Genomic DNA, 13,182 nt, shown 5'->3' with positions numbered 1-13,182 from the left:
AATAAATAATGTACAGAAATCTAGATTCTATAGTTTAATATCCTTGCCTTTATATTCCCAATTCAAGAGCTCCATGTTTGTTATCATCATGAGGTCAAACCTAACAGTGAGGAATTTACTTGTAGAAAAGATAGCGAAAGGAAGGGTTATAAGGGTTACGTTACTCAAGTCTACATGTGTTCTGCCTCGAAATTCTCCCAAGTGATATCTTAGAAGAAGGTTTGGTGGAAAAGTGAGATTTAATCCCGTAATAAGGTTTTTAACTGGGTCTGGTCCACATCAATCGCTACAGTGGTCTGCTTGTCCGCTATAGCAGACTCGTTGCGGCGAAGCGGTCCTATCCGAGCTCATAGCGCTTTAACTCCTACCAATTTGCTCACGATTAAAATTACACATAAAACTTCCCTATGGACTAATTTTATAACAAGAAAATTGATTTTCATACACAGGCTGCGAAAGGTCCAATAACGACCAGGCTGGTCGTTACAGATGCAATCGGCCGAGGCCTAATTGATCACCCTTTTCAAATTTCCTCGTAATTATTAAAAACGAAAATGGTCTGACGTTAATCCGGATCAGGACCACGGTCTGTAATTATCTGTTCAAACTAATGAAAAGCCTCGATTTACATGAAATCTCTCTTTATAACTGGTTAAAAATAAACCTAACTTTGCTTTTCCTCACTTTTTCAGTAATAATAATAATAATAATAATAATAATAATAATAATAATAATAATAATAAAACAATCGAAAATGTGATGACATGTCGTGAAATGAATTGGACGAATGACGAGCAAGAGTACGAAGAATACGATGAGGAGACGATGATTCCAGAAGGCCTCGTGGATGAGGTAGAATAGTTGAACGATAGGGAGACACCCAACATGGATGAGACCGAAGTGGTTAACCTTGGGGAGAAAGAAACCGTCAAAGAAACACGGATAAGCGCACACCTGGAGGCACCATAAAAAGAGGAACCGGTGGTGCTGCTAAGAGAATATGCAGACGTCTTTGCCTGGTCATACGTCGATATGCCAGGGCTGAGCACTGACTTAGTAGAACACATACTGCCTATCAAGGAGGGTTTCACCCCAGTCAAGCAATAGACCAAGTAGTTCAAACCGGACTTAAGTATTCGAATAAAGGACAAAGTTGAAAAGCAAATCAATTCTAGGATAGTGGAGGTAACGTCATACCCTACGTGGCTAGCCACCATAATGCCAATACCAAAGAAGAATGGGAAGATTCGAATCTGTGTGGACTATCGTGATCTCAACCGAGTTAGTCCAAAAGATAATTTCCTTCTTCCGAACATCCACATCCTCATAGATAATTGCGCCAAGCATGAACTGGAATCATTTGTAGATTGTTTCCTTGGGTATTATAACCCCCTAGGGAATCTACCATTATAGGGTAATGTCGTTCGGCCTCAAGAATGGCGGTGCCACATACATGAGACCAATGACTACCCTATTCCATAATATGATACATCGAGAATCGATGTCTAGGTGGATGATGTAATCATTAAATCAAGGGAAAGCTTAGAACACACCGCCTACCTGCAAAAGTTCTTGGATAGACTTCGCAAGTTCAATTTGAAGTTAAACCCAGGCAAAATACGCATTTAGAGTGCCTGCAGGAAAATTCTTAAGGTGTATAGTCAGCCGATGAGGTATTGAAATAGAACCCACCAAGATCAAGGCAATCCAGGATTTGCCGCCTCCCAAAACCAAGAAAGAGGTCATGAGCTTCTTAGGAAGATTGAATTACATCTGACGGTTCATAACCCAGTCGATCGTGATGGTCGAACCGATACTTAAGTTGTTGAAGAAGGACACTCTAACTAAGTATACGGAGGAATGCCAGCAGGCCTTCGAGACAATCAAGAGATACCTCTCTAATCCTCTCGTCTTAGTGTCGCTTAGGCCAAAGAGCCCTTTGTGGCAATACTTATCTGTATCAGAGAATACTTTTGGGTGTATGTTGGCCCAACATTACGAGGGTGGTAAGAAGGAACATGCCATCTACTATTTAAGAAAAAAGTTCACATCCTGCGAGGCAAGGTACACTCTCATAAAAAGGCATGCTGCACCCTGACATGGGTCGCCCAGAAACTGAGACATTATCTGTCGGTGTACACCAGCCACCTCATTTCTAAGAAGGATCCTCTGAGGTACATCTTCCAGCAACCGATGCCCATAGGAAATCTAGCCAAGTGGCAGATGCTACTAAGTGAGTTCGACATTGTGTCCATGAAGGGACAAGCATTAGTCGTTTTGCTAGCAGAGAGTCCTATCGATGAAGAATTTGAATCGTTACGAACCTTCTTCCCAGAGAAAGAAGGGCTGGTCGTAGAAGAGGAAGTAGTTGAGCCATACTGGAGATGGAGACTGTTCTACGACGGAGCAGTCAATTATAAAGGATCAGGAATAGGAGCAGTATTGATGTCAGAATCAGAGCAACACTACCTAATGGCTGCGAAGCTCAACTTTTGATGTACTAACAACATGGCCAAATACGAAGAATGTATGCTCAATCTCAGGATGACAATAGACACGGACATCCAAGTGTTGTTAGTAATAGGAGATTTCGATCAACTCATCCATCACGTAAAGGGAGATTGGGCTACCAAGAACGAAAAAATCCTACCATATGTGAACCTGACACAAAGGTTATACGGGTGGTTCTAGAAGAACTTCAAACATACTCCGGGGGCTAAGAACGAGTTCACCGATGCTTTAGCCATAATAGCATTCATGATTCAGCACCCCGAAAGTATTCATATCGACCCACTAAAGATAAGTTTAAAGAAGGAACAAGCTCGCTGTGCCCACGTTGAGGCAGAGCCAGATGGCAAACCTTGGTACGCTGACATCAAAGCCTGTCTAGAAAAGAGGGAATACCCGCAAGACAGCACGGGTAATCAAAAGAAAACCATCAGAAGGATAGCCAATGGATTTTTCCTGAACAAGGAGGTACTGTAAAAGAGGATGCCCGACCTTGGTCTACTCAGATGCTTAGACGTCGGAGAGGCCACGAAGCTACTAAAGGAGGTACATGCTGGGTTTTGTGGACCCCACATGAACGGATTCATCCTTTCCAAGAAGATCATGAGAACAGGATATTGCCGGATGACCATGGAGCATGACTGCTGTAAGTTCGTACAAAGATGTCACCAATGGCAGATTCATGAAGATCTAATCAAGGTTCCTCCAGCCGAATTACATGTTACGAGTTCGCCTTGGCCATTTGTGGCATGGGGTATGGACTTTATCTAACCTATCGAACTGCCAGCGTCCAATGGACACCGCTTCATCCTAGTCGCCATCGACTACTTCACCAACTGGGTAGAAGCTACGTCCCACAAGTCAGTAACGAAGAAAGTGGCGGCCGACTTTGAAAAGAACAACATCATATGCCGCTTTGGCATACCAGAATCCATCATTACAGCTAATGGGGGAGACTCTAAACAGCCATTTAATGAAGCATCTCTGTGAACAATTCTGTACAACTCACTGGAACTCACTACTTATTGGCCTCAGATGAATGGAGTTGTAGAAGCTGCCAACAAGAATATTAAGAGAATTCTACGGAAGATGACCGATATTTACAAGAATTGGCACAAGTAGTTGCCTCACGCATTGCTAAGGTACAGGACCACTACTCAAACTTCTACCGGAGCAACTCCGTACTTGCCTGTCTACGATACTGAAATAGTCATACCCGCTGAGGTAGAAATTCCCTCACTCAGAATCATTCAGGAGCAGAGCTAGACAAAGAAGAGTGGGTTTGAAACTGATATGAGCAGCTGGCTTTGTTAGATGAAAAGAGAATGGTCGCAGTGTGCCACGGTCAGCTATACCGTCAAAGGATGTATCGCGCTTTCAACAAGCGGATCAGAACTCGAATTTTTCAAATAGGACAAGTGGTACTTAAGCACGTCTTCCCAGACCAAGATGAACACAAAAGGAAATTTGTGCCTAACTGGCAAAGACCTTACATGGTTTGCAAAGTGCTTTCAGGAGGGGCAGTGATCCTAGCCGAAATAGACGGAGAAAACTGGCCCAAAGCAATCAACTCAGATGCTCTCAAGAGATATTATGTCTAAGAAGATTTCATTTGCTTGTAATCGCATTATTATCTTTTCCTTGTAATCATACTTTTTCTTGTAATCGATATTTTGTAATAGATTAGGAAAAAACCAATGACTCTATGTAATGACCTACCCAATGACCTGACTTCCCCTCGTGGGATACGTAGGCAGTCCACATCGGACCCGATCGCATTAACAAAAAAATCCAAATTACCTTTATTCCAAACTACGTTCAACCTGATTCCTGCTGTGACGGGATATTTAGGCACTCTCTGAGCTCGGTCGTCATGAAAGAAAACCCCAAGGAACCCCTTATAAAGCCTCAAGGATGCAGAATTTTGAGGAAAACCTCAAAATTCCAAAGTGCGAGAAGCATTGCGAGTGTCAGCCAACACCAACCCCAAACTGGGGCAGAATTTTTTAGGAGGCCTCAAAAATTCCTTTCGGGATAGTCGACCAAGAAGACACTCGACACAGATCGCACATAGGGCAGAATTGTTTTAGGGAAAGGTTCCTTCGCATCAAAACAACGCAACTATCGTCTAGTGCAAGACCTGAAATTGTGGCAGAATCTTTTAGAAGGATCTCAAAAATTCTACCGGTTCAGGAATTTGACATCCGAACCTTTCGAAAGACTAGAGAGCTTCATTCGGAGGCACATGTCACAACATTAAACTTGAACAAACTTTCAAAGAAAACATAACATTAAAATATTTCTTAACTTTGTCACTAGATTTTCTATAAAAAAAAATGGCAAAGTTTACTTCAAACCCATCTTTCAAAGCTACAAAGTCTAACAGAGTGGATTCAAGAAGCAATCAAGAGAAGTGGCACTAGAAAGGAAGATGACACTAATCGGCCTCATAGGAAACTAACCCCTTTTTTGTGGATGAAGGTTCCGGATGTCGTCAGAAGGACGGCTATTTCAATAACCATATTTTTGCAAGGAAGAAGCAGTCTGACGCAATGCAAGACAAAGAAAATGGGCTTGAAGGCAAGCATAAAAGGAAATATCTGACCAAGAGGGTCACACAAATGGATGAAAAGGACATATCTGGCCACAAGGGTTACAAATAGACGAAAAACACATATCTGGCCACAAGGGTCACAAATAGATGAAAAACACATATCGGGTCACAAGGGTCACAAATGGATGAAAAGGACATATATGGCCACAAGGATCACAAATAGATGAAAAAGACCTATCAGACCACGAGGGTCACACAAATGGATAAAAGGACATATCTGATCACAAGGGTCACAGCCAACACTACGGACGAAAGAAAGATGATCCAGCCACAAGGGTTGTATCAAGTATTTATTTTTGCCGAGAGGGCCATCATTAATACAAGTATTTATTTTCGCCAAGAGGGCCATTTGTACAAGCATCTGCACCCCAAGAGGGCTATCATCTTCAAGTATTTACTTTCACCAAGAGGGTCATTTATACCAACATCCGCATGCTGAGAGGGTCATCATTCATACAAGTATTTATTTTTGCTGAGAGTGACTCATTCATACAAGTATTTATTTTCACCAAGAGGGCCATTTTATATAAGCATCTACACGCTGAGAGGGCCATTATCTTCGAGAATTTACTTTTGCCAAGAGGGCCATGCATACCAACATCCGCATGCCGAAAAGGCCATCATTCATATAAGCATCTGCACGCCAAGAGGGTCATCATCTTCAAGCATTTACTTTATGCAAAGAGGGTCATTCATACCAATATCCGCATGCCGAGAGGGCGATCATTCATATAAGTATTTATTTTTGCTGAGAGGGCCATCATCTTCAAGTATTTTCTTTCGCCAAGAGGGCCATTCATACCAACATCCGCATGCCGAGAGGGCCCATTCATACAAGCATTTATTTCGCCAAGAGGCCCATCATTCATACTAGTATTTATTTTCTCCAAGAGGTCCATTCGTACAAGCATCTGCACGCCGAGAGGGCCATCATCTTCAAGAATTTATTTTCGCTAAGAGGGTCATTCATACCAACATCTACATGCCGAGGGGGCCATCAACCATACAAGTAGTTATTTTTGCCAAGAGGGTCATTCATACAAGCATGCACGCCGAGAGTACCATCCATCTACAAGCATTTTACTTTCGCCAAAAGGGACAACATCTACAAGTATTTACGAATATTAGCAATTCAAGAAGGCTATTCATACGAGCGAGCCTCTACACTACCAAAAGGGCCATGCCAAGAAGGCATTCATCCAGACACAAGCTACGTCATACAACCGCAATGTTGTCGGGATGTGGAAATAGGTACAGAGCCACCGAAGGAAGAGCAAGCCAACTGAACCAGATCCACACTCATGTGGAGCAAACGTGAAACTTTTTCTTATGCAGTCAGTCAAGATAGGGTGCCCATGAGGGTTAAGATCTCCGGGCAGGATTTGAATGTAATCCGATCCTAGACTCAGCCACAATCCTACAACCGATCGGGCACACACCGAGAAGTCCAAAGGCGTTCCCACATAAATGATACCCTTTTCCTCCTATTGATTTGAACTACAAGCGGCTTGAATTCTCATGCAACCTGAGATTTGTAGAAAACCCAGAAACCAAGTTCCGACCATATATTTAAAAATCGCATAAAAAAGAGAGGCAGTTTGAAATAGGTCAGTAAAAAATCAAGGTTTGTCAAATTTCGTTGCTCAGGGATGGTCTCGCCATCCTCGAACACCGAAGGGGAAGTTGTTGAAACCTAATTTTTGACCTCCCGTAATTTTATTTAAATGCCCAGAATTCTCGAATCTCAAACAGAGTGAAGTACGTATTTTTATGAGCAAAAATTATTTTGAAAATATATTGCCATTTCATTTGGCAAAATAAATGCAAATATATATTGTAAGTCATTTAAAATATTTTATATATATTTTCAATTAATATTACTGTACTTGTTAATTAATCAGAAAAAATAACTCGAACACAATTATTCAGTTGATTAAATTACCAAGTGTCAAATTGATAAATATTTTACTCCGTAATTCAAAAAAATTGATTTATTAAATAAAATAGCCCATTACCACTCAATTTTAAATTGCATTTGTGCATTTGTGATTTAAATTTGTCACAATTAATCATTTACACTTGAAATTAATAGTTGTTAATTACAGCTATAATAAGAAACAACCGTTTATCTACTATGTGTTAATTAAGGTCATTAGTCAATTTATGCATTTGACCACATTTGTTAAAGGTTAATTAATTTTAATCCGGCTATATTTGGAATGCTTGATTGTTTGTCATTGTTGCAATTTTGGCTATTAAATAAATTGCATTTTCCGTCCCTTCATAGACATACTTGTATACATGTACATGTGTATATTCATGTATACAAATTAATATAAGCCTCCACTTTTTTTAATATATATGGGACTGAGCTCAGTCCATATCGGACCAAGACCCGGCCCAAGTCAACAATAAAGGGGGGGGGGGGGGGGGTAAAACTAGGCATGTGCATGAATCGGTTCGGTTCGATTTTGGCCATCATCGAGTTGAAATTTTGAATTTTAACTTTCTAAAATTCTCAACCAAACTCGATCCATTCTAGGTTTAATTCGATTCGTTTTTTATTATTTCGGTTCGGTTACACAAATCGATTTGCTCAGTTTGTTCGAAATTTAAACAAGCAACTATTTTCATTTCAGCTTTAGAGTAAACATAACCAAAAATAATGAAATCCTAAATTTGCAGCCTTATAACCTAGACATTAACCAAGAAAAAATCATAAACTTGCAAGCATAATAGCATATAAATAGCAAAACAAGAGCTTGACAACTTGTGCAAGCATACAAAACCGCCAACACCACATTATATATACCAAATTAATAATTCATCATCTTACAACTTGCAAGCAGACAAGTATAATAACTCAGTTTGCATCCTCAAAAAAACCAAAAAGAAATTCTAATTTGTGCAGGCTAAGATCAAAGAACAAACAAAGCCATGGGCGAAGGCAATGGCCAAAAGGTAAAGATGGCTCGTGAGAAGAACACTGTAAAGATGAAAGACCAAAAGGGAAGTTAGCTTGAGGCCAACAAGAAGGCCATGAATATCCAGTGCAAGGTATGCATGCAAACATTCATTTGCACCACGTTTGAAGTTAAATAAATATTACTTTACTATTAAATATTAAGCGTATATATATTTAGACTATTAGAGTATTAGTCATATTAGTCATTAGTGGCATATAAATTCGGTCTGTTCGAGTCGGTTCGATTGATAATTGAAGCCAACCATATCCGAACAGTTAAACCGTAATATTTTACAATTGCATTTGTAAATCGAAATCAAATTGTATTATCCAAATTGAATTATCTGAATTGTTTCGAATCGGTTCGGAAATTCAGGTTGAATCGATTTGTGCAAAGGCCTAGGTAAAACCACCATCCCTTTTCATTTTCTTAAAACCAAACGACCCTTTAAACGGTTTTCTCTCAAAGGTTGAGAGAACATGGTGCGATTCCTCTGTCTTCGTCAGCCATGTCCAATTTTGGCATGGTTTCAGAGCCACAAGGCTTTTGCTAGGCCTGGTGTGGCTGTTTAAAGCAACGCATTTAATCTCCTTTCCACCAATTCAAATCCAAACACAATATATCTCACTATCCTCTCTTTCTTTTTCTGTTGAATAAGGACAAATCCAATTACGGGATTTGTCTAGACCTGATAGAAATGCTTAAACATCATTGGTCCATCCAGAATTGACCGAATCGACCAAGAACGGGGCTAAATCAAGTCCTCCGATGTTATTCAGTGTTAATCTTAGCCTTTAAATGTCGAATTGAAGGAAAATTTATAGAATTTTGTTTAAGTCCCACATCAATATTTTTAGGGTTTACATCAATTTTGGGGTTCTATCAATTCACATAAGACACAGACCTAGACAAATATATTCGCACAAAGCCCCAATTTTGAGCAAATATTCAAGATTAAGGCTTTCTAGTTCAAATTTTAAATTAGCTTTTGAGTTAAGTTCTCAGTTTAAATTTTAATTGTCTTGTTCTTATTTGGTTTGGCTGAGTTTGGTTTGGGAAGCACAAAGGACTCTAAATTCAATTTTGAAGTCGGCTGCACTCAAAAAAGGAAACCATTTATCTTGTTATTGCTTCCTTTCTTAATTTCTTAGTTTAAATGTTAGTAACATCCTATGTTGTTAAGTACTATGGTTAGTTTAAGTATTAGTTTAGTAATTTTCTATTTAGTTTGGATTTGTTGTGTAATAACCCGATATTTTTCCAAGTGTTTTGAATTACTTCCTTATTTTTAGTCTATTTAATTTTAGTGGGTTTCTGATAGAATCGAATAAGTATAGTATATATTTACATTACATATATATACACACCTACATATATATATATATATATATATATATATATATATATATATATATATATATTCTAGGAAATTTATAGATATATATAGACGTATATGTGTAATAAGGTGTAAGTTGGACAATTAAATTAGGGGCTAAATGGAAAAATGGGGTTTAAGTGGGAAAAGAAGTGGGGCAAGCCCACTCCCTTTTTCTTCTGCCACGTTGGAAGTGACCAAGGGAGTATAATTTTGGGCTCTTTCTTGGTTTCGGTACAGACAAAGAACAAGCAAACAAAAAATAAAGCGGACTAGAGGGTCTCTGGTTCGGTTTAGCAGATGCAAGGAGCAGTCCGTAAAGGGCAAAAAGATCCTTCTAATTCAATCACTATATTCAGGTATAGTATTCAATTTCATAATATCGGTGTATAGCTATGTGCTTGAATTGGATTAGGGGGAAATAGCATTATTTTATTATTTTAATATAGGAAGCAATTATTATGCCATCATTGGAGGGACCAAATAGCATTAGATTGAAAGTGGGTTTTCAAAGTGTTGAATTTGTGCAATTCTCGTGCACTGTGTCAGTGCCAAATTTTTATCTCAATTCTTTCCTTCTTAATATATTATGGTTATGACTATTTGGAGAATAGATCATATTTTTATATTTGTTTATCAGAAGTATTAAGATACAGTTTGATCGTTCTAAGGAAATTATGAAATTTCGGTATAAAATATTGAGATTGAACCTTTAGCTTACAAATTAGGAATATGAGATTTGACCCATTAATTTGGACCCGTTATTTATGTTATTGAATAGATTGAGGCTATTGGAAATCGTTTGAAGAGAATTTGGCATTTCAACAGAGGCTGTGTTCCGGTTATAAGGCAAATGAGACGTAAACTCTTAGTTTACTTGGTTTTCATAAAAAAGCGTATGAATTGTATTGTATGTATGTATTTAAACTATTAGGTTCGTGTGAGTGGGCATGCATGATCTAAATTAGATAATTTCCAAAAGTCTAAAGTAATGATCATATGAGTCCTTTAGCGTAAATTCGCTTAAATAGATATTAGTGTATATCATGTGTTGCTTGTTTATGTTTCATGATTTCAGCTTCAGCTTCAGAGTTCGTATATATATTTAACATACTTGTACAATTTAATTGCTTTTATGCATTATCAAGAATTTCTAAGACTTGCCCCAGGGGTAAGCTGAGAGTGTGTCGATGATCTTGTTGAGTCTTTTATTCTCATGCTTGTTGATGTTTGTGTGTGTGCAGGTGTTGATAACAGTAACCAAGTAGCCGATACTTGATCATTCCTGCTTACTTCAGTCCAGTTCAGTCGAGGTAAGCCACCATTAGATTATGGCAGTCTCTTCTTCTTTAGTTGACTTAGTAGTAATCCGAGCTACGTCTCGTACTTTTATATTCAGACTAGTAGTTCTATGACATATACATTTTATGGGATTTATGGGCAGACTCAGTTTTTGTATTTCTCTTCCGCACCTTTCTTTATATTATGAGACATTGGATATTCTTCATTTTATTCGTTAATCTTCACATGAATAGTTTAGAGGGTTCGCCTTATGGGTAGAAGCTCGTTATGTGGCTTGTCACAGCCTGAGGGTCAGATTTGGGTCGTGACAAACTTGGTATCAGAGCGCTAGGTTTCAATTTCCTTAGAGTCATGGAACGGTGTCTAGTGGAGCCTTGCGGATCGGCACGGAGACATCTGTACTTATCTTCGAGGGGCTGCATGGACCATTTAGGGAAGTTTCCCTTCTTTCATTCCTGCCTCGTGCTATAATGTTTGAAGTATGGAAAATGATACACTTCGTGTTCTTATCTACGTGATGCGGGAACAAACTCAACTATTCAGGCACTAATGACTAAGAATTTTTTTTCTCCAGGAGTTACAAAGGAGTTTTGAAAGGTAAGAGGTAAGCCTAAAGATAGGTAAAAATATAGAAGACAACTTGAGTTGAGTATTAGCTTACAAGTCTAGGATAAGGATACATGAGTTACTACACAGATCAGGAAGATTCTAAGATTTGAGTTAGACTTTAAAGACAACATCTCTTTATGTTTCTTGAAGTAGGAGCAGAGATTCAGTTAGTTAAGTAACAATTGTGCCTACAAAGTCAGTGCCATATATAGTAAGGCTACGAGCAAAGAGAGAACTACAGTTCATACAGGTTATACTTGAGGAAATATGGGCATAATTAAGTGAATTGCCTCAAGTGTAAACTATAATAGACAATGGAATTTCAGCACAACTACAAATTAAGACAAAGATCTTATGTCACAGTCATAAAAGTTGACTACTATTACACAATGGATAATATCATTTCAGTTCAGCGTGTCCAGTTGGCTATGTAAGGCTATCGAGAATCTGATGTACGGAGAATCAACATTGACATTTCATTCGTCATGACTTCCATAGTGGGAGAATCATATTAGCCTAGTACAACATATTTCAGTTTGGATTTTGGGGAGTTCTGGACTATTTAGCAGCAAAGACTATAAACCTTCGAGGATTTTTCACTTCGAAAGGGTGTGTTAAAAAGGAGCTTCATCTTTTTAAGTTTGTGTGTTAAATACACCATAGTTAGGTGATATCTTACCTAATTAGGTTCTTTGATTTTGATTTATCTTCAGAGCACGAGTATACTTTCCCTCATAGTCACCAGTGCATTGAGCGCCAAGCTCAGCATAGCAGGTCACTTAGATTAGATTTGCGCTAAGCGCCAAGCTTAGCATAGCAGGGCACTTTTGCCACCGCAGTTAGATTTGCATTGAGCGCCAGGATTAGCATAGTAGGGCTTTTTTTTTTTGCACCACAATTAGATTTGCATTGAGCGCCAGGCTTAGCATAGTAAGGCATTTTTTTCTACCGCAGTTAGATTACTGTTGGGTGCCAGGCTCAGTATAGTGGGGCGTACATGCCACTACAGTTAGCTATTTATTAGGACCACTATGCTATAGAGTACGAGACTTACTATGGCCGAAAGCACCTTCAGTTATAAAGCAATACGTTGAGCATGAGACTCAGCATACCAGAGCATAACTGTTGATTCAGTTTGAGTACAATGTGGTGTATAGGGAATTTTACACATCAACAAGGTAAAAGTCGAGTTATTGAGGATGTTCGCTGTATTTGGAGGTAATATGTGTTATGCTTCGCATAACATGAGGTTAAGAAAGATAGTCAGAAAGTTGATACTTTGTGTTGTATTTGAGGAACAAAAAGGAAATTAAGTCAGAAGATGAGTTTTTATAACTTCAACCCAAGTGGGGGAGCATCTTATAATAAACCGAGCCTATGGGAAGAGGGCGGTTACAATTCTAGCCGGAGAAAGACCAGCGAACCTAATAAGATTGGTTGAGATGATCAAAAGGTCAAGTTGACCATGGATCGATTGTTTTCATCAGATTGGAGCTTAGACTTACATGGAAGTGAATACACAGTTGCATTCAGACAAGGTTACCCCTTTTATCTAAGTTCAGTAAAGATCTAGAAGTGTGTGTTTATCTTGTATAATGGTGCCTTGACCTCTAGAGTGGAGTTCTTACTCTTGAGACAGTTCCACAATTTGCAAGTTCCAAAAGAATCTTTGAGATTTATATGGTGTTTTATCTATGAAGGTAATAGAATTCTAACTTGATATACCGAATCAATTTTTCTAGACCTTTTGAGGTCACTACGAGTGTTTTTTGGAAAATCTTTGACGTAGATGACTTGCTGTCAGTCTC

This window comes from Lycium barbarum, chromosome 4 (genome assembly GCF_019175385.1).
Source record: "Lycium barbarum isolate Lr01 chromosome 4, ASM1917538v2, whole genome shotgun sequence".
NCBI lineage: Eukaryota > Viridiplantae > Streptophyta > Magnoliopsida > Solanales > Solanaceae > Lycium > Lycium barbarum.
This window is presented reverse-complemented; position numbering follows the sequence as displayed.